This window comes from Callithrix jacchus, chromosome 13 (assembly GCF_049354715.1).
Source record: "Callithrix jacchus isolate 240 chromosome 13, calJac240_pri, whole genome shotgun sequence".
NCBI lineage: Eukaryota > Metazoa > Chordata > Mammalia > Primates > Cebidae > Callithrix > Callithrix jacchus.
Genome location: NC_133514.1, coordinates 41,566,974 through 41,587,801, shown reverse-complemented (window position 1 = coordinate 41,587,801; position 20,828 = coordinate 41,566,974). Strand labels below are relative to the sequence as shown.

The 20,828-nt window shown below is 42.3% G+C and overlaps 1 protein-coding gene and 2 pseudogenes across 4 annotated transcripts in view; 2 read left to right on the top strand and 1 right to left on the bottom strand.

Moving 5' to 3' along the window:
• The window catches only part of ZMAT4 (zinc finger matrin-type 4), a 360,398-nt gene that overhangs the window by 91,961 nt on the left and 247,609 nt on the right, over nucleotides 1–20,828 (top strand). The gene's annotated exons all lie outside the window — the stretch shown is intronic.
• On the bottom strand, nucleotides 14,195–17,195 carry LOC144578989 (prostate tumor-overexpressed gene 1 protein pseudogene; annotated as a pseudogene). The gene is made up of 2 exons (XR_013525701.1): nucleotides 17,105–17,195; nucleotides 14,195–16,932 (listed from the first exon to the last, which is right to left on the bottom strand). The product of XR_013525701.1 is annotated as a prostate tumor-overexpressed gene 1 protein pseudogene (transcript).
• Nucleotides 17,381–18,350, top strand: LOC128929438 (zinc finger matrin-type protein 2-like; annotated as a pseudogene).

Below are 20,828 nucleotides of genomic sequence, written 5' to 3'. Positions count from 1 at the left end.
TTGGCTTTCCAAAGTGCTGGCATTTCAAGAGTGAGCCACTGCACTCAGTGACAATATTTTTATAAGTCATCTTTTCTTATAGCAGGAGTATCTATCTATCTTTTCAATTTTAAACCAATTTCTATATTAAAATTTCAGAAAAAGGTAACTTAATAAACGTATAAACCATGAGAACACACATAACTGTTGTGTGATTGGATTCTTACTACTATCTTTCCATCCTTTTGTTAAGGGTTAATCAGTAATCTTTTAACTAAATTGTAATTGTGTTGAGAACAAAGTCTATGCCTTTAATTGCTTTGCTTTCTATTTTTAAATAACACAAGTTGTATTTGAGATTCTGAGGAAACATGTGCAGGTTTGTTCCATGAGTATAATGCATGATACTGTGGTTCGCTGTATGGATCCCATTACCCAGGTAGTGAGCATAGGACCCAGTAAATAGGTTTTCAGCCATGCCCCTCTCCCTCCCTTCTCTAGCAGTGTCTGTTGTTCCCATCTTCATGTCCATGTGTCCTCAGTGTATAGCTCCCACTTATAAGTAAGAACGTGAAGTATTTGGTTTTCTGTTCCTGTATTAATTTGTTTAAAATTATGGCCTTCAGCTACATTCATGTTTCTGCAAAGGACATGATTTGTTCTTTTTAATAGCTTCGTAGTATTCCATGGTGTGTATGTACCACACTTCCTTTATCCAGTCCACCACTGATGAGTACCTAGGTTGATTCCATGTCTTTGCTTTTGTAAATAGCACTGCAACGAACATACAAGTACATGTGTCTTTTTGGTAGAATAATTGACCCAGCAGTCCCAGGACTAGGTATATACCCAAAGGAAAATAAATCATTCTACCAAATGCTTTTAATTACATTTTATCCTTTCTGTGTCTCAACATAAAACATAAAAAGAGCTTTGGAAATTGTTTTTTTTAAAATTGGTTGGCATCCAGGGTAAGCATCTTACTGGAGGTGAGCTTTTAAAATTAGTTGGCATCCAGGATAGTTGGCATCTTATTGCAGGTTTTCTCTGACCTCCTCTTTTTCCTTCTTCACTTTCCTTTTTTCTTCCTCTTCACTGATTTGCCTGCTCCTTCCCTCTCTTTCTTACTGCCTCCGCTGAGTGAAGATGTCTGATGTGACAGTGTAATGGGAGCTCGTGCCTACCTCCATTTATTGAGTGAAGCTCAGCACTTTTTTTTTTGCAGTGCGGTGCAGTTCCTCTGGGAATGAGCAATGTAGCTTAAAACTAGCTGTGTCAATAAGTCAAGGTGAGTTTTCAGCTTCATACTACTGCATTGCCAACCGTTAGAAAGATGTTACCATTTATTGCCAACCTGTCTCTTAAATATCCTGTAATAAAAAGCCAAAATATGCTGTCTTTGTTTTTCCAATTTCACCGTAAGCTGCATTTTCATTACCACATTTTCTTTGCAAAGTGCTGTAACATTCTTTATTGAAAACTTTATTGTTTCAGGTGTTCTCATAGTAGTCTCCTTTGATCTAAAGAAAAAACATTATTTTTTTAAATGAAGGGAAAGGAAAGTATCCTTTTTATTTTGCTAGTGACCTGTTTAACCCCTGCCTTGTGGGCTGTTATTGCCTCGTGTCTGCTTTTCAATCTATTTAATTATGATGATCCAGAGACATAATTTGACCTGTACCCTATCTAAATCCATGTAATAATAAGCTATATGATAATGGAGTTTTCCTAGTTTAAAAAGTGTTTCAATCTGATTGTGTTGCTGTGCACAGAATTAATCAAGTCAGTTTTCTTCGAGACTATGTGCACTGGGAAGGCAAGACCATGTTTGAAGAAATAGTTATAAAAATCACATGCTGAATTTGCTGAAGGCACTAAGAAAGCACAGTACGCCTTGCCTCTAGTATTAAGAACCTGAATGTCTTTGGAATTCCTTGGCATGGCTGAGATAATTGATACTGGTGATGCTATTTACGGAATAATCAATTTTCTAATCTTGTTGAGGAGAAAACAAAGTTTTGAAATTAATGATGTCACTGTGTCCCTATGGCGAATTTCTCATGAAATGTTTTCTGAGTAAAGAAATATGAGATAATGTTCACTACATTAGCACCTTAAAGACCAAAAGAAAAGCAATCCTGTAGCTAAAGTGTGAATGTGGCAGAGAGGCACATACTCTGTTTAATAAAAGTAAAGAACCATGCTGGATCATAAGGTCCAGGGTTATTTCCTTCCTCTTTGAGGTCATGGGACACTTCCGTCATCCCTCGCCACTTAGACTTGACTCCAGAATTAAAGAGGGACTTTTGTTTTGTTTGAGACAGCGTCTCGCTCTGTCACAGGGGCTGTGCAGTGGTGCAATCTTGGCTCACTGCAACCTCTGCCTCTCAGGTTCAAGTGATTCTCCTGCCTCATCAGCCTCCCATGTAACTGAGATTACAGGTGTGCGCTACCATGCCTGGCTAATTTTTGTGTTTTTAGTAGAGACTAGGTTTCGCCATGTTAGCCAGGCTGGTCTTGAACTCCTGACCTCAAGTGACCCAGCCTCCCAAAGTGCTACAGGCATGAGCCATTGCGCTCAGCTGACTTTTCTTTGTTTCTTTCTCTTCCCTCTATCCTTCCACCTCCCCCTGCCCAAGAGAGTCTTATCTTGGTCTCTGGGCATATTCACTCTAAAAAACCGCAAGTTCCTTCTGCTTGTTTTTCTGACAGTGGTACACAGAAAGATACACTGGTTAATGTGCTTATATTTAGGTCAGCCAGATAGCATAAGATCCTAAAGGTGGGTGACTCGCAGCTATTTCTGAGCGTTTTCTTCTAAGTTTGGAGTCTGGTGATGAACAACTGTGATGTGTGCCTGCATTTATTATCCCAACATATTTTTTGAACATCTACACTGTATAAATGCCCCATAATAGCTTCTATTTTCTCCTCTATGGGGATTCTAGATTTAAAAAAACACATCAAAAACCTTGCACTCATTTTGGATAGGGAACTAAGACAGAAGCAGAAATGACATCCATACAAATGAGAAGGGTGGATGTAGCATTAGAGACACGTAAGTATGAGCTATCCATCACAGAGATTTAGGATAACTTGGCAAGAAAGCAAATGCAACTCGACTTATTCTCTATTTAATGAAATGTGAAAATAATAGAAAGAACTGCCTGTGTTTTTTGTGGACTAGATCTGTATGTGTAATATATTTAATGATTAAAAAGGGGACATGTGGTTGTTTCACATACAGAGCAAAGCTCTGTTTATGGCAGCACATCTCTGAGAATTAAGGCTGCCCAAAGCCAAGTTTCAGCAAGCACTGCTTTTCTGTATGTGGACGTTTTTCACATGCGTGACTATGAGGAGGTGGGCATCCATGGCATTAGGAAATAAAGTCACTGCTAACGCCCTGAATTAAAAGAAAGGGAGAAAGAAACAAAACAAAACTCTGATAGTGAGGCTTAGTGTTTGCTTTCATAGTGGTGTAGATGTTTGTAACTTTAAGTGCTCCAGTGAGTATTCACACACTGTGGATTGAACTGCCCACACGCAAAAAGTTGAGAATGCTGTTTCTCAAACTGGGTTTAACTTTGACCTTCTACAAATTCTTTCAGAGCTTTGAAGTTTTTCTTTTTTTAAATAATTCTTAATGCATATATTTTACCAGATATAGAGATTAAATGTTCCTCTTTTTTGTGATAATAATTAATGTATGTTTTTTCTTGAACAAGATGAGATTATTCTTATTTTTTCTCAGACAAGGTTCATCAGATCTTAGAATTTTGTTCTTGTGAAAACTTGAGATTTTTTTTTTATTTACACTTGAGAAGTATTTGTTTAAATGATATTATAGTATATCTGAGCCTACTACACAATTACCCCTTTCTGGTTTTAATATTTTAAAATTACTTTTGTGCCAACAATCTCCAAAGTCAGCCAACCAATAATTTAGATTATGAATATGATCATAATCTGTAACCAACAATTTAGAATATGAAGATGATAGATAGAAATGCATCAGGCATTTCTCCCAGTGTTATCCCTCCCCAACCTCCCCACATAGTTGTATATTTTAAATTTAGGTCTATGGCTCATTTTTAGTTCCTTTTAGTGGAGAATGTAAGGTCTACATCTAGATCATTTTTGTTTGGCATGTAGAGAGTAGATATCCCATTGTTCTAGCATCAGTTGTTGAATATACTCTTTTCTTCATTGTGTTGCCTTTGCTCTTTTGTGAAACATCAATTGACTCTATTCCTGTGGATGTTTCTGGGCTTTCCATTCTGTTCCATTGGTTGATTTGTCTATTCTTTCACCAATACTAAACTGTCTTGATTACTGTAGATTTGTAGCAGATCTTGAAGTCAGATAGTGTCAGCCCTCTTACTGTTCTTCTTTTCTAATATTAAGTTGGCTATTTTTGTTTTTTCCTTCTCCATCAAAATTTCACAATCAATTCTTAAGTTGATTTCAAGTTATCCACAAAATAACTTTTTGGGATTTTGATTGGGATTGAACTGAATCTATAGAATAAATTGGGAAGAACTGAGGCCTTGACAATACTGAGTCTTTCTATCCAGGAACATGGAGGATCTCTCCATGTATTTAGTTCATCTTCGACTTTATTCATCATAATTGTATAGTTTTTCTTATATAAATATTATACATGTTTTGTTATATTTATAAATAACTTTTATTTTTTTGGTGTGCTAACATAAATAGTATTGTGTTTTAGTTTCAAATTTCACTTGCTCTTGGTTATAGAAAAATAATAGACTTTAATGTGTCAGCTGTGCATTCTCTAACTTTGCTGTAATCACCGATGAGCTCTGGGGGCTCTTTTATTGATTCTTTGAGATCTTTTATAAAAACAGTCATGCCGTTTGTGAAAAAGGATAGTTTTCTTTCATTCTTCCCCAAAGGTATACTTCTTATTTCCTTTTCTTGCCTTATTGCATTAGCTAGGACTTCCAGTTCAATGCTGAAAAGCAGTGGTGTGAGGAGACATTCTTGTCTGGTTCCTGATCTTTGCAGGAAAGATTCGAATTCCTCACTGTTATGTATGGTGTTAACTGAAGGTTTCATGTAGATGTTCTTTATAATATTGAGAAAATGTTCCTCTCTTCCTTTTACTGAGAGTTCATAACATGAATGGGTGTTGGATTTTGTCAGATGTTTTTTCTGCATCTATTAATAGAATCATGTGATTTTTTTTTCCTCTTTAGCCTGTTGATATAATGGATTACATTAATTGATTTTTAAATGTTAAACCAGTCTAGCATACCCCAAATCTCATTTGGTTGTAGTGTATCATTTATTTTGTACATTATTGGATTGAATTTGCTAATATTTTGTTGGAAATATTTGCATTTATGTTCTTAAGAGATATTGGTGTGTAGTTTTCTTTTTCTTGTAATACTGTTTCCTGGTTTTGTTATTAGAGTAATGCTGGCCTCATAGAATGAGTTAAAAAGCAGCTAATGAAATTATTGAAGTTTTTCTTTTTTTTTTTTAATAAAAGAAAGTATCTTCTGAAAGAGACCATAAAGAGTTGAGTTGGTGTAATTTTTTCCTAAAATATTTGGTAGAAGTCACTAGTGAACCCATTTAGGTTGGTGCTTTCTGTTTTGGAAGGCTTAATTCAATTTCTCTAATATATATAGGCCTATTAACATTGTTTATTTCTTCTTTTGTGACTTTTTTCATATTGTGTCTTTTAAGAAATTGGTGTCATTTCATCTAGGTTATTAAATTTGTGGACATAGAATTTTTCATAGCGTTTTAAAATTATTGCTTTAATGTCTTGAGACTTGTAGTAATGTTCCATTTTTTATTTCTGATATTAGTAATTTGTGTCATCTCTCTTTTGTTCTTAGCTTGACTTGAGGCTTATTGATTTCGTTGATGTTTTCAAAGAACCAGCATTTGGTTGTGATAATTTTTCTATTAATTTTCTTTTTCTAATTTTATTGATTTCTGCTTTAATTTTTATTTATTTTCATCTGCTTGATTTGAATTTAATTTTTTTTCATATTTTTCTAGTTTTCTGAGGTAAAACCTTAGGTGACTGATTTTAAATTTCTCCTCTTTTTTAGTGTGTGAATTCAGTGCTATGAATTTTGCTCTAAACACTGCTTTACTGCATCTCACAAATTTTAAATTATGTTTTCATTCTCATTTGGTTCAAAATATTTTAAAGTGTTTCTTGAGATTTTTTTGGACCCATGTGTTATTCAGAAGTGTATTGTTTAGTCCTCTAGTATTTGGGGATTTTTAAACTCTTCCTGTTATTGATTTCTAGGTTAATTCCGTTGTGGTCTGAGGACTGATATCAATTTCCATTATTTCTATTATGATTTTTGTTATTTTAAATTTGTTAAGGTGTGTTTTGCAGCCAGAATATGGCTTATTTTGCAGCCAGAATATGGCTTATTTTGATGTATGTTCTGTGTGAGTTTGAGAGTGCACATTCTGCTGTTGCTGGATGGGGTATTCTATAGATGTCCTTGATATTCAGGTGATTCATGGTGTTGTGCTCATGTTCTCACCAGTTTTCTGCTTTTTGGCTCTGTCCACTTTGGGTAGAGATGTGGTGACATGGCCAACTATAGTAACAGATTCATTTATTTCTCCTCGAAGTTCTATCAGTTTTTACCTCATGTGTTTTGACACCTTGTTATTAGGTCTATACACATTAAGGACTGTCATGTCTTCTTGGAGAATTAACCCCTTTATTATTACATAATACCTCTTTTTACCCTTGATAACTTGTCTTGGGCTGAAGTCTGCTCTGTATGAAACGAATATAGCTATTTCTGCTTTCTTTTCACAAGTATTAGCATGGTATATGTTTCTCCATTCATTTTATGTTAATCTGTATGTATTTTTATATTTAAAGATGATTTACTGTAGATGACATATGGTTGAATTTTTGGTTCTCTTCATCTAGTCTAACAATCTCCAATTTTTAATTTGTGCTTTTGGACCATTGATGTTCAACGTGATTATTGATACACTATTATGTCATACTTAATGATAGGATATAGTTTCTGAGAAATGCCTCTTAGGGAATTTCATGATTGAGCAAACATCAGAGTGTACTTACACAAACCTAGGTGGTATATCCTACTACCGATGGTGTAGGTTTGTACTTACGCAAAGCTAGATGATATCACCTAGGCTACGTGGTAGAGACTATTGCTCCTGGGCTACAAACCTGTACCGAATGCTACTATACTGAATAATGGAACACAACGGTCAGTATTTATGTATCTGAACATAGAAAAGGCACAGTAAACATATATAAAATATAAGAAACAGTCCTACCCATATAGGGCACCTACAGTGAATGAAGCTCGTGAGACTGAATGTTGCTCTGAGTAAGTCAGTGAGTGCTGTGAACTGAGGACCTTACTGTTCACTACTGTAGACTTTATAAACCCTGTACACTTGGGCTACATTAAGCTTATGAAACATATTTTTCTTCCATAATAAATCAACCTCAGCTTGCTGCCAATTTTTTACTTTATAATTTAAAAAATGTTATTTAACTTTTTGATTATTTTGTAACGACACAGATTAAAACACAAACACACTGGATAGCTGTACAAAATATTTTCTAACTTTTATCAGTATTCTATAAGCTTTTTTCTATTTGTATATATATGTTTTTAACTTCTCAAACTTTTTTGTTAAGAACAAAGACACAAATATGCACATTAGCCTAGGCCTAACAGGGCCAGGATCATCAAGACAATAGATGATCCTAGGCAACAGAAAATCAAGACAATAGATGATCCTAGGCAACAGAAAATCAAGACAATAGATGATCCTAGGCAACAGAAAATCAAGACAATAGATGATCCTAGGCAACAGAAAATCAAGACAATAGATGATCCTAGGCAACAGAAAATTGTCAGCTCCATTACAATCTTATGGGACCACCATCATCTGTGTGGTCCATTGTTGACTCAAATGCTGTCATGCAGCAAATGACTGTGGTTAGATTAATGTCTAATATATTCGTTACTGTTTTCTATCTGTCGCCCTTGCTTTAGTCTCTGGTTTTATCTTGTACTCTTTTCTACATATTGTGGTTTTTATTGAGTATTTTATATGATTCCGTTTTCTCCCCTTTATTAACATATTAGTTATTCTTAGTTTTTACTCTTTTGTTGCCTGGACTACAGTTTGTAATATTTACTTGCAACTAATCCAAGTCTGCTTCCAAATAGCGCTATACCCCTACATGGTTGGTGTATCTCATAATATCAGAATGGTCCTAATCCCCTCCTCCCTTCCCTTGTTTTATTGCTTTCAGTCATTTCTCTTACAAATACTTATATGATTGAATGCATTGTTGCTATTATTATTTTGAACAAACTATTATCTGTTAGATCAATTAGAAAAAAATCCTTATATTTTACCCTCATCCATGCTCTTCCTAATCTTATGCAGAGCTGAGCTTCTGACCTTTATTATTTTCCATTTACATTATAAAAATTGTTTTTAATTTTTAAAATATCTGCCTTTATTTTGGGCATTCAAATGGAAAACCCTTCAGAGAGCCCTCAGAACCCTCAGGAGAAAGCTCCAATGGTCATGGGGCACAATCTTTCAATTTGGAATAAAGATAAAAATATTAGTGGTGCACACCTGTAGTCCCAGCTACTCCAGAGGCTGAGTCAGGGGAATCGCATGAATCCGGGAGACGCAGGTTGCAGTGAACCGACATTGTGCCACTGCACTCTGGTCTGGTGACAGAACAAGACTCGGATCTCAAAAAAAAGAAAAAACTTAGTCTTTCTTTTTCTCTGACTCCTTGCTTCTGTCTGTCTCTGCCCACACATATCAGAAAGGAAACGGAGAGAGAGAGGAACAGTAACCTTTTTAAACTATCTAAACATCATTAATATCTAAATATAGTTTTGGATTCCCTTTCTCCCTCCCTCCCTCCCTCCCTCCCTCCCTCCCTCCCTCCCTCCCTCCCTCCCTTCCTTCCTTCCTTCCTTCTCTCTGTCTGTCTCTCTCTATTCATCAATCCAGCCAGCCATCTATCCTTCTATCTGTTTCTCAAGATGGAAACAGGCAGACAGACACAGCAAGAGAGGAGCTAGGCAGGACGCTAAAGGTAAGGCCAGCTGGGAGCATGTCCCATTCATAGTCAATTGAGGGGTCTGGCCTGAAAAAAGCCCCTCCAAATGGCTAGAAGCACAGTTCAAAAACCCAGAGTAGAGAAGAGGGATGGAGGAAAGTCTGTACGCTGCTAAAACTGCCTTCAAATTTAGCCATTGTTTTATTTACTGATAGAACACTGTATCGGCTTAGGTTGAAGCCTTGGAAGTAATGCTGAGAAATAGTAGCAATAGCAATAAAGGCAAAGGAAACTTAATCTCAGCTGAGTGCCGCTCCGGGAAAGCCAGTAAGAATTATCCACTTTGTCAGTGAAGTTTTCTTCTGTCAGAGCCAACAGAAGTTGGACGTGATGACAACTATCAGGAGCATCAGCAGGGCCCTCTGTGGCTCTAAAATGGACTGGATTTATGCGGCATATGGAAACCCAAGGCAGCTCTTCATGGTGGAATTAGTCAGGGAGTAAGAGGTGTTTATTGGTTTCTAAGTGTTCTTTTCTGCTTTCAGCAACGTCTTTTCTCATAAAGCTTGCAAGCAGGGCTTGAAAAATAAGGTGTCCTGTCCTCTGGGGGTTGTCATACATTAAACAGCCTGGCATTGGGACCTTGGAGCGGAGCCATGCCAGTCGGCAAGAACACATTCCACTGTGGAGCTTGATAAATGCTTGCCAGGGCAGGAGGAAGAGAACATCAGAAAGTTCTTTCCAAGATGCATGTGGGTGATTAACTTGCAGATCCAGTCCCCGAGCATAACTACTCAGTTTATTTGTGAATTTCCAGTTCTTTGAAGACTTTCCTAGGTCACAAAGAGATGCAGGAAAAAGCCAGTGAAGAGCCTGATCCCTTAACCTGAAGTAGAGGTATCCCCTGCCCCCCATTCTTGGGCAAGGTACTGTCCCTTCTTGCTTCCCCTGCTAGGAAGCTGGGCTGTGCCTGGTGGAGCAGTGAAGACCTGGAGAAGAATGAAAGACATGGACACCTGATACTGGCTCCCTAGGACCTTGCCTTACAGCAACCTGCCAGCACCTCAGTGCCCTGGCCTATTGCCTGGCTCACTCCTTCTAGGGTTCTGACCTGGAATTCAAGGTCTTGCCCCACATCCAAAGGCTGCCTGTTCTAGTGCATGTTCTAATGTTCATCACAGCAGCCTCTACATGGGGGATGCTGCAGGTGAGGAGGGTGTGACTTGTCCACAGACCCCGTGCCTGATAAGCTTCCTGGTGGCAACAGTTCAATTTACTGAGGACCGAGTGCTGTGCTAATCTTTCTATGCATCCTGTCGTTTCTTTCTTCTGATGACCTCTTAAGTGGTAGCTATATCAATTTTGCATGCTCCTCCTTAGAGGAGATTGTGGCTCATGGAAGTCATGTAATGTGCACAGCTACAATACCTGAGCCCTGTTATTTTACAGATTCTCCAAATATCACCCTCCTTAATCTTGCTACTTACCCAGCCCCCCACCTTCACTGTCTGAGGTGAAAGGACAGCTGACAATGCAGCTGAGATCGATTGTGGTCTCTTTCATTCAGTAAGGATGTATGGGGCTCTCAGAATGTGCCAAGCACTGAGCCTGGTCCCCAACATGCAGGGTGGACAGTAATGTCGGCACTGTCTGGGAAGTGGCACAGGGTGCCTTGAGGGCAGGGATTAATGTGTGCAGCACAAGTGTGATGTCACTCAGGAGGCCGTAAGTGCACAGGCAGAGGCACACTGCACAGACAGGTGCTGGTGCTTTTTGATGGTGTTAGTAGCTAGTGGGGTAGGATGCAAGGTGTGGTGGACAGGCCTGTATTCACAGAGGCACTGTGAGGTGGGATCTGCAGAGTGAGTGAGGGTTCAGCGGTTACACAAGGGAAAGGAGACTCCATGTGGATGGCACAAAAGCGCAGAGCTCCGAGTATGTGGACCTGGTGTATAGCGTAGCTTTGCTGGAGCACAGAGTGAGGGGAGTGAGTCTGCAAAGCTAACCAGGCCTGATTCCCTGCCTGTGGCCCCTGGAGGTGAAGAGCAGGCGAACTGGCTAAAGCGGGGCCAGTTAGCCAGTTCCAGGGCTGGAAGGCTTTGTGCCCATTCAGTCCTGCCCTGGGAAGTAGATCAGATCTCCCAGCACAGCAGGTGTTCTGGGACTTCCTGCAGTTTCCTTGACACCCTGGAGAAAGAGAGAAAATAAGGAGAACTCTGACTGGAAGGGGAAAGAATTCTGGAGTGGATTTGATGAAGAAGCAGAAGGGAAGACTGTGAAAAACGCTTCGGGTTTGCAATTCCAGGCACCTTCACCTCTCCAGTTGCTGCAGCAGCTGTGTAGGGTGGGGCGGGGCCAGGAGGGGAAAGAGATACCATTCTAATTAGTGCATTTAAGGGAGAACTGTAGGTCTGCAGTTTCAAAAGTTTTTTTTTTTCTTTCTCTTTCTTTTAAATACGATGGAGACAGTGATGAAGAGCTGGGTGAGATTCAGGGTTCTGGTTAGCAGACAACCACTTGGGGAGTTGCTGACTTCAGCGCTTACTCTCTCCCTTTCTCAAGTGCTTTTCTCCTCTGGGGCTAAATACAGAAAGAAACATCCAGAGATGAAACATCAATGCTCTTTGTTTTGTTTTTCAATACTGATCGGTGTAGATCATGTGGGGGTCATTTATTGGGAAAGAAGATGTGGCATGGCAGGGGACATGCCTTGAGGGGGGTGTCATGTTTCAGCAGCACAGACAACCGTGGGGTGTCTCCTCCCTCTGGGGAGCCTCATGGAGCCTGAGGTTAGGTGCACCAGCTGCTCTGCATGTTCACTGGGTATCTGTGGCTATTCAGGCTTTCAAGGCAGGTTAAATATGGAGCGGAAACGTCCCCTTTCTTTGTAGCTGCTCCAGCCCCTGAGAGCCTGCCAGAGGGGGAGAGCTAGGTTGCTCTGAGCAGGGACTTCACAGCATCAACCTCTATCTCTTCACACAGCAGAGTTGCTATTGAAGACTCTGAGTGAGAAGAAAGCGGGAAAGAAGAACAAAGAAGAAAGTGTGGAAAATTAGAAAGCTGCGGTTATATATTTTAAGCTCTTCTTTTGCTATGCGGTTCATTTTGTAACAGGAAGTGACCAAAACCCGTCTAGGCAGTGTGTTGGCTAAATGCTATGATACTTGCAGTGGTAATGAATGGAATATAAAACATCCCTTTGGATGCTCAAGAATGCCATCAGTTTGCAATTTGCAGAACAGAAAATGTTTATTATAAAGTATGAGGAAATTTTTATATGCAACATTAATGCAATGGATTGTATAAAATAAATCTGGGGAGTGAAAGTTTATATCTTGAGTTCCAGAGTCTCAGACCTTTAAATCAATACTCCACTCCACTGATGAGAGCAGTTTCCCCACTGATGCATCAGTTTAGCCAGTCAAAACGTAAAAGGAGCCCCGTGGGAGGAAGCAGGTGTGATACTAAATTCTCCCCTCAGCCTAGGGACAGCCGAGGCTCTGAATTGAATTTCTGTAACTGTAAATTCTGGAGTTAACTATGTTGGCCAGAAATTGCACTAAAAAGCAGTCTCGTGGTCTGGTGATCCTGGTATTTCATAAGGATCCCTTGCAGTTTTCAATTTGTGTCTTTGGCTGCCTGATGGACAGACCGGGTGAGGTTTGTATTTGTGTCTTTAGGAGTCAAGTATGCCAGGGCCTTTTGGCATGAGTGCTTCACGTGAGTGTGCAAACCATTGGCCGTGACTGCTCATGGAGGCTTACCCCCAGATCAGCCGCAGTGATCGGATGCATGGTTATAATCATGGGCTCAAGGCTAGGGCTTTCAAGGTAAGGGCTAAGTCCAGAGTAGATGTGTGATTAGACAAGGGTCTGGGGAGTTATACCATGGCCAGGATGCTAGAATAGCATTGCTGGTGACACACTGGTAAGTGGAGAAATACAGGTGCAGAGAGGACTTCTGAGGCTTTGTCTTACGTTGGAGACAGAGTATTTCTGCGTCTGTCAGCCTCCTTCTTCTGAGCTTCCAGAGCCATCTCGTCCTCCTCTGCTGACAGGAGAATGAGATGCCATTTGCCACTTTTGCCGGGTGTCCCCAGCCCACCTGTAGACCCTCGTCCTCACATCAATGCAATCATTGCCACACGAAAGCACAACACCTTGATGTTGACAGCTGGCTGTGTGTGTCCCCAGCTGAGACAAAGACCCAGAGAGAAGAAAACTGAGCCACAGGGGAGGGACATGCCTGATCTGGGAACACCTGCGTCCACTGGGGAAGGGAGAGTTGGAAAGGCAGCAGGATAGTGTGTCTAACAGCATCAGTGAGCTAAAACCCAGACCACACTGCCCTGCAGTTTCCTGCTCCAGGCCACGTGCTCTGCTGGTGGGCTTCATTCCTTCTTGAGTTGTGTTTCCTGCATCCCTAAGACAGGGAGGCAACACAAAGCCCAAGTAAACTCCCAGGAAGAAGGTTGATAGAGAAGCAGGACTGTGGGCTCTCCTGTAGAGAGTGCCTGGGGTCATGTGGCTGGAGAAAGACTTTGTGAAATGCAACATAGTATGTTTCCTTTCTGGGTGCCCCAGGTTTTAACTAGTGGTCAGAGCCAAGACACAGAGTGCTATATGGTGTGTTGCTTTATGGTGTAGCGTAAATTCATTTCTGAAGCACTTGATGTCTGAGTCTCGAGATTCCAGTGCCTCCAAATGCCCATGGAGTCTCTGTAGCCAATGGTGCAGACAAGCTGTTTACCCTCCACATGCGTGAGGTCAGTTCTTCCTAAAGATATCCTACCCCAGTAAGAAAGAGCCTCATTATCCTACTTCTATGGATGCATTAGTGCTGATGCATAATGTGGATCAGCACTAATGCATCCATGCATTTGATTAAATGATATTTACTTTCAAGTTCAAGAAGTTCCAAAGAGGTAAAAAGGAAAAAAAAAAATTGCCTTTTGGTATCTCCTAAGTCATCTGGCAGATAACTAATTGCAAGAGAAATTCTCTTTGGTGAAAGTGGACATTCTGCTTAACTGAATGAGAATACCAGGGAGGGGGGAGAAATAAACACAGTTTGTTTTCCACAGATGGAAGCTTGCATATGTCCTTGAGGAGCGTGCAGATCTAGGGCAGAAAATATATAAATATGTGCTTCTACTAAGAGATCCCAAGGACGGGCGGGTCTGTCACACTCTTCCTGAAGAAGGTGACAAGAGGAATTCAGATGGATTATAATTACAGATGTCACATCTCAGGGGACCCCTCAACCTTGAGAAATCCCAGGGCTTAGACAAATGACATAGACACAAATGAGTGACTCTGGTCCTCACAGACCAGCAGGTTTGAAAACACTGGGGACATTGCTCGTCATAAGCAATTCATTTTACTTGGAAATGTTTGCAAGTGTTGGACTTTTCGGCATGACTTGGAGATGAGATTAAACGTCACGAGAGCTTTAGAAACACCCCCAAATGGAAAATTTGTAACGCTTGAAAGGAAGCAGCAAATTCGCAAAAGGATTTCAAGGCTGTTGTTAAGTCATGCTATTAGGAAGGAAAGGTCAGCCCTTGGCCGATTGGAAAATCGATGGAGCGTGGCTCTGGGACTTGTCTTGCGCCTTGTGTGGACAGTGAGTGGCGTCCTTCCCCTGCCAGGTGCACACGGACTATTCTGTGCCTTCTCTCACCTTTCCTTTGGTTTTCTTACCTGGCAACAAAAGGCAAAGTAGGGTTTTGTTTGTTTGTTTTTTGTTTCTGTGATTTATTTATTTATTTATTTATTTTTTGAGACGGAGTTTCACTCTTGTTACCCAGGCTGGAGTGCAATGGCGCGATCTCGGCTCACCGCAACCTCTGCCTCCATAGACTTATTTCTGTGTGCAGTTTTAGGTTTACAAAAAATTGAGCAGAAAGTATCCATGTACTCCCTCTCACCACAGTTTCTCTCTGTTATTAATATCTTGCATTAGTGCAGCACATTTGTTGCAATTAATGAACCCACGTGGACACATCATTACCACAGAAAGCCCACTGATGAGCTCAGGGCTTATTCCGTGTGTTATAGGTTCGATGACTATTGACAGATACATGATATGTATCCACCATTACAGTGTCATACAGAGCATTTTCCCTGGCTGAAAAATCCGATGTGCTCCACCTAGTCACCATCCCCCGACCCCACCTCTTGGGCAACTGATAATCTTTTTACCATGTCAATAGTTTTGCATTTTTAGAGCATCATATGGTTAGTATCATATAGGATGTGGCCTTTTCAGATTGACTTCTTGTACTTAGTAATATACATTTAAGTTTTCTTTATGTCTTTTCATGGCCTGATAGCTTATTTCTTTTCTTTTCCTCCCTTCCCCTCCCCTCCTCCTTCCCTCCCTCTCCATCCCACCTGCCCGCTGGCCCGCCCTCCCTCCCTCCCTCCCTCCCTCCCTCCCTCCCTCCCTTCCTTCCTTCCTTCCTTCCTTCCTTCCTTCCTTCCTTCCTTCCTTCCTTCCTTCCTTCCTGTGCCATGGAACTATGGCGCATCCATACAATGGAATAGTATTTTTTTTTTTAATTTAGGAAAGCTCTATTTGAATCTTAAAAGATCATGTGAAATCTGAAAAGTCTCATACTCAGTGTCTTAACATTATTCATATTTCTACCACAGCTTCATATGAGGTAAAGGGAAAAAAATTAATAGCCAAATAGGTAACTACATAACCATACAATAAATTTTTTTCAGATAAGATTAATAAACTGCTGCACTTTTAAAGTTGTACACATTATAATGGGTCAAATGCTGCTGTTTTAGATTGCAGCTGTAGAGGGCTGTGACAAGGGTACAGTGTTAAAACTCTGACATTCAATGAGAAGTCTCATTAAGACTCAGTATCTGAGGAAATCCATGTTGCTGGTACCCGCTGAGGCTCCTTCTGAGCCTTCTGTATGGCAGACAACAACTGGGCACATGCATCTTTTTTTTTTTTTTTTTTTTAATAGGTTTTTAAAAGGCTTTATTGGGGAAACACACAGGGTTGGAGACCATCCTTGAGCCCTCAGGACACCATCCTCCATGTTGCTGGGCAGTCGAAGTCCCCAGGGGCCCCTGCTCAGAAGTGTGTCACCAGTCTCTGCAGGGGCCTCGTCTGTGACTCCTGGAGGGGCCCAGTCCGGGGTAGCCACTAGACCCCCATCCCTCGCTGCTGCTGCTCCTGCTCCAGGTTCCGCTGTAGGACCTGCTGCTGGTTGGCAATGAGGCGCCGGATGCCGTTGACAAAGTTGCCCTGGTCGTGGGGGATGAGGCCGATGAAGATTTTCTTCTCCGAGGAGTACAGGAGCATGAGCACGCGGATCTCGCATGACGCCTTGTAGGAAAAGTGCACGCAGCCAGCGAAGCCATTGTCCATGATCCGGCACAGGCTCTTCAGCGTCTCCAGGTCCTTGGTGAAGTGGAACTGCACCAGGCACGAGTTTCGGAACAGCGGCACCAGCGTGGTCAGCAGCTGCTGCGGGATGAGCTGCATGCACAGCTTTCTTGGCCACTGCTCGATCCTCAGGATCTCTCCCTGGTTCACGTAGACGTGGGACGGCAGCCACCTCTTGGACCAGCTGTTGGGCTCAGACCTGGCCTCCTGCCACTCCATGACGCCGCTCCACGCCAGGAACTTGTTGACGATCTGGACTGGGCCTGCGTGGATGCCACCAGGTCCCACTGCCTGCTTGCAGGTGGTGATGACTTGCCGGATGGCGCTGACAAAGCCGCTCTGGTCGTAGGGGCCGCTCTGGTCATGTGGAATGATGGCCCGGTTAGCAGAGAGGAGGGGCCTCCTGACCTGTCGGGAACGGGAAACTTTGTGACCAACACACACCTCGGCTGCATCAACGATTGGAAAAAACAGCTGAGGCAGCCCTTCTGCTCCCTTCAAGTCCGGAAGAAAGCTTCCAGTTGATCCCCAGCTGCCAGAAGGAAATCAGCCTTGGCAGGTACCACCCTGGCCTCTCCCCGACTCCCAGATCCCAGCACCTCACAGCACTCGCCTCCCCACCTCCAACCTGGCACCAGCTTTGCTGGCTTAGCAGCTGCAGCTTCCTACTTGAATTCGGCCCCTTGGATACCTGCAGCCCGTCCCCAGGCATCTTTGCACCAGGAGACAGCCAATCCCTGGGACTGGAGGTGTTTTAACCTTGACAGATTGACTTGGCAGCTGGGCCCAAAGAGAACAAATACAGCAAGTTCAGCTACCCCTGAGAGATCATATCTAATAAATAAGCACAAGCCCTAAAAAAAAAAAAAAAAAAAAAAAAAAATTCGGATTTTTTTCGGCTTGCCATTCACTTTGCTGTGAAGATGGTGTCGGGCAGCGGGACAAAAATTTGGACTTCGCCGAAAGTGTGACAAAGATGAATACAAGAAACTCGCCGAGAAGAGGCTCACGGAAGAGAGAGTAAAGAAGGATGGAAAACCAGTGCAGCCTGTCAAGCGAGAGCTTTTACGGCGCAGGGACTACAGGGTGGACTTGGAATCCAAACTTGGGAAGACGATTGTTATTTATTTATTTATTTTTGAGACGGAGTTTCTCTCTTGTTACCCAAGTGGGAGTGCAAAGGCGCGATCTCGGCTCACCGCAACCTCCGCCTCCTGGGTTCAGGCAATTCTCCTGCCTCAGCCTCCTGAGTAGCTGGGATTACAGGCACGCACCACCATGCCCAGATAATTTTTTGTATTTTTAGTAGAGACGGAGTTTCACCTTGTTGACCAGGATGGTCTTGACCTCGTGATCCACTGGCCTCGGACGACAATTGTTATTACCAAGACGACACCTCAATCTGAGATGGGAGGATGTTATTGCAATGTCTGTGACTGTGTGGTGAAGGACTCCATCAACTTTCTGGATCACATTAATGGAAAGAAACATCAGAGAAACCTCGGCATGTCTATGTGTGTGGAACGTTCCACCCTGGATCGGGTGAAGAAACTTTCTGAGGTCAACAAGAAGAAGATGGAAGAAAAGCAGAAGGATTATGATTTTGAGGAAAGGATGAAGGAGCTCAGAGAAGAGGAGGAAAAGGCCAAAGCATACAAGAAAGAGAAACAGAAGGAGAAGAAAAGGAGGGCTGAGGAGGACTTGACATTTGAGGAGGATGATGAGATGGCAGCTGTGATGGGCTTCTCTGGCTTTGGTTCCACCAAGAAGAGTTACTGAGGCTTTCTATGCTTGGCCTAACTTTGGCCTATGCTGGACCTAACTTTGTGTGTGTTTGTAGTGGGGGGGCGGGGTGGTAATTTCTTTTTGGGTAATGGGAAAGTCCTTAAGAGTGTTAATGGGGAGGGACAGAAGTTGGGGCTCATGGTTTCCTCTACTTTGGGAGAGGACACAGATTGCAGAGGCAATGCTGTGGCATATTCCCTCAGCCTCAGTATATCACTGGAGTCATAGGACCCCTGTCCACCTGAGTTCCCAATAAAGAAAAACCTCCCTTTCTGAGGCTGCTTTCCCAAAACACTCCCTGCATCTCAATCTCTCCATCTATCCAACCTCTTGTCTGAGCATCCCACCTTTATTCTGTGTTCTGCCTTTGTTCTAATTTTAACTCATGTTCAGCCTGCAACAGAAGCATTCTCTAGGTCCCAGTTTCCAGTTGATTGCATATCCTTGACCAGCCCTTTTTCCCATCCTGCCCTATGGTTCTCTAGCCACCTGTGCATGCATGTGTATTTCTGCCTGGTTTTATGATGTGCGTGGATGTGTGTGCATGAATCTGTCACATAGAGGGGGCCTGAGCTGGAATCTCAGAGCATTGCTGCCCTGGGACCTAATGTTCTTGGCTTCCTCAGAGCATGTAACAGGAAATTAAATGGGATGAGTGTTTGGTTAAAAAAAAAAAAAAAAAAAATCCAATTTTTTTTGCCGAGACACTCCTTTAATAAATATCTCATACAATGATTCTGCCTTCGGTTCTGTTTTTCCTGTGTAGGCCTAGGGAGTGCCAGGTGCCTCCCTCCCCTCCTATACTATTTTGGCTCCTGCTCTGAAGGAAATAGTAAAACTGCTTTATAGAGAGGAGAAGCGTTAGCTGGAGGACAGCTCTGTCTTCCTAGGAACCAGGGACAGTCAATAACCAGGAAGGACCGAGGGCCAAAGGGCCCTTGCTAATCTTACTATAAGATGGGCACTTTTAGGAAAGGATTTTTAGCTAGTGTTTCTCCTTGCTTTTAATGACCCCAGCCCCGCCTGGAGTGGCTAGAAGCCAGCAGGCACCCACATGCTACTTACCAGTGCCTCAGCTTTCCCCCAGCCCGGGTCAGGCCGTGGGAGCCACTGTTATCTGTGTTTTCTGCCGAAGACTCTTGGGGGGCCTTACACCTACCCTGTGCATCGGGGCTGGACCAGGCTCCTGCGTCCTCACTCAGGTTTGCTCCCACTAGGCCCACTGCTGTATGATCTGGGGGCCACCACCCTGGGCCAGTGGCCTCTGGGCTGCCCCCATGGTGTGGAGGCAGAGCTGGTGCCCACAGCACTTCCTCCTTGCTCCCACCCCTGGCAGCAGGGAAGGGCTTTGCCTGACAACACCCAGCTTTATGTAAATATTCTGCAGTTGTTACTTAGGAAGCATGGGGAGGGCAAGGGTGTCCCATGCCCCATGGCTCCCACTCTGTGCCGAATGTATTACAAATCCTTGGGGGCGATGCCCGGCCCTGGGATGCTGTTTGGAGAAGGAATAAATGTTTTCTCATTCAAAAAAAAAAAAAAGGAATACTGTTCCATTGTATGGATGTGCCATAGTTTATCCTTTTATCTACTGAAGGATATCTTGGTTGCTAATGGCAAGATTTTTAATCTTATGATTATATTAGTATTACTGGAATTGAGAGAGGAAAGTGGCCAATTCAGGGAAAATATGCATATTTATAGTCTACTTTTTTTTTTAAGACTGTTTTCAGTTTATAAAAAAACAAAGCTGAACCATCTGAAATTGCCAATATTTAATCATTTTCACATACAAAAATGGTAGTTTCGCATGGTTCAACACAGCATATGCTCACAGTATGTAGCTCACATACAGACGTGTAGAAAATTGAAAGTGAAACATAGGAGTTTTGTTGTAGGCAAAGTAATAGAAAATTCATGTAAAAGTATTTTCTGCCTCAAAGTCCAGCCTGTCTAGTTTCAACCCCATAGCTAGTTCTAGTATTTTTAATCCCAGAAAGAGGTGAACTCATTGCATGCTTTGGGTGGATAGCAACACTGGTGCATTTTGAATCAACCCACCAGATGTGGAGTCACGGCTCCTCTGCTGTGCAGCTCCCCTCTTGATGAAGTTAGCTGGTGCTCATAGCAATCCAATTAATTGAGCGGCCAGTGGGCACCAGGGCACAGGCCTGGCCTTCTATAGCTTCCTTGCGTGTGGACTTATAAGGGAGAGCTTCTATTTCTTAGGTGAAGACAAAACATTGCAGAATATGCTGGTCAGTGTCGTGAAAAGTATGCTGATCTTAGAGTCAGTAGTTGGTCAATAAATATTATTAAAAGAATCTACGTTCTGAGTTCTGGAGATATAACAGTGAGCAATTCAGACTAGTCCCTGCCCTCAAGAAGCTTCTATTGCAGAAGGCTGGATACTAGGTGAGGGGAACTGCATGAGCAGAAGATGGCCTAACTCAGCCATGAGCCAGGGAGAAGGACCTGTGTGACCTTGGCCGGTTGCTCAGCCTTTCTGAGCCTTGGGGTTTTTGGAGGATCAGATGAGATAGGCTATGAGATGATAGTG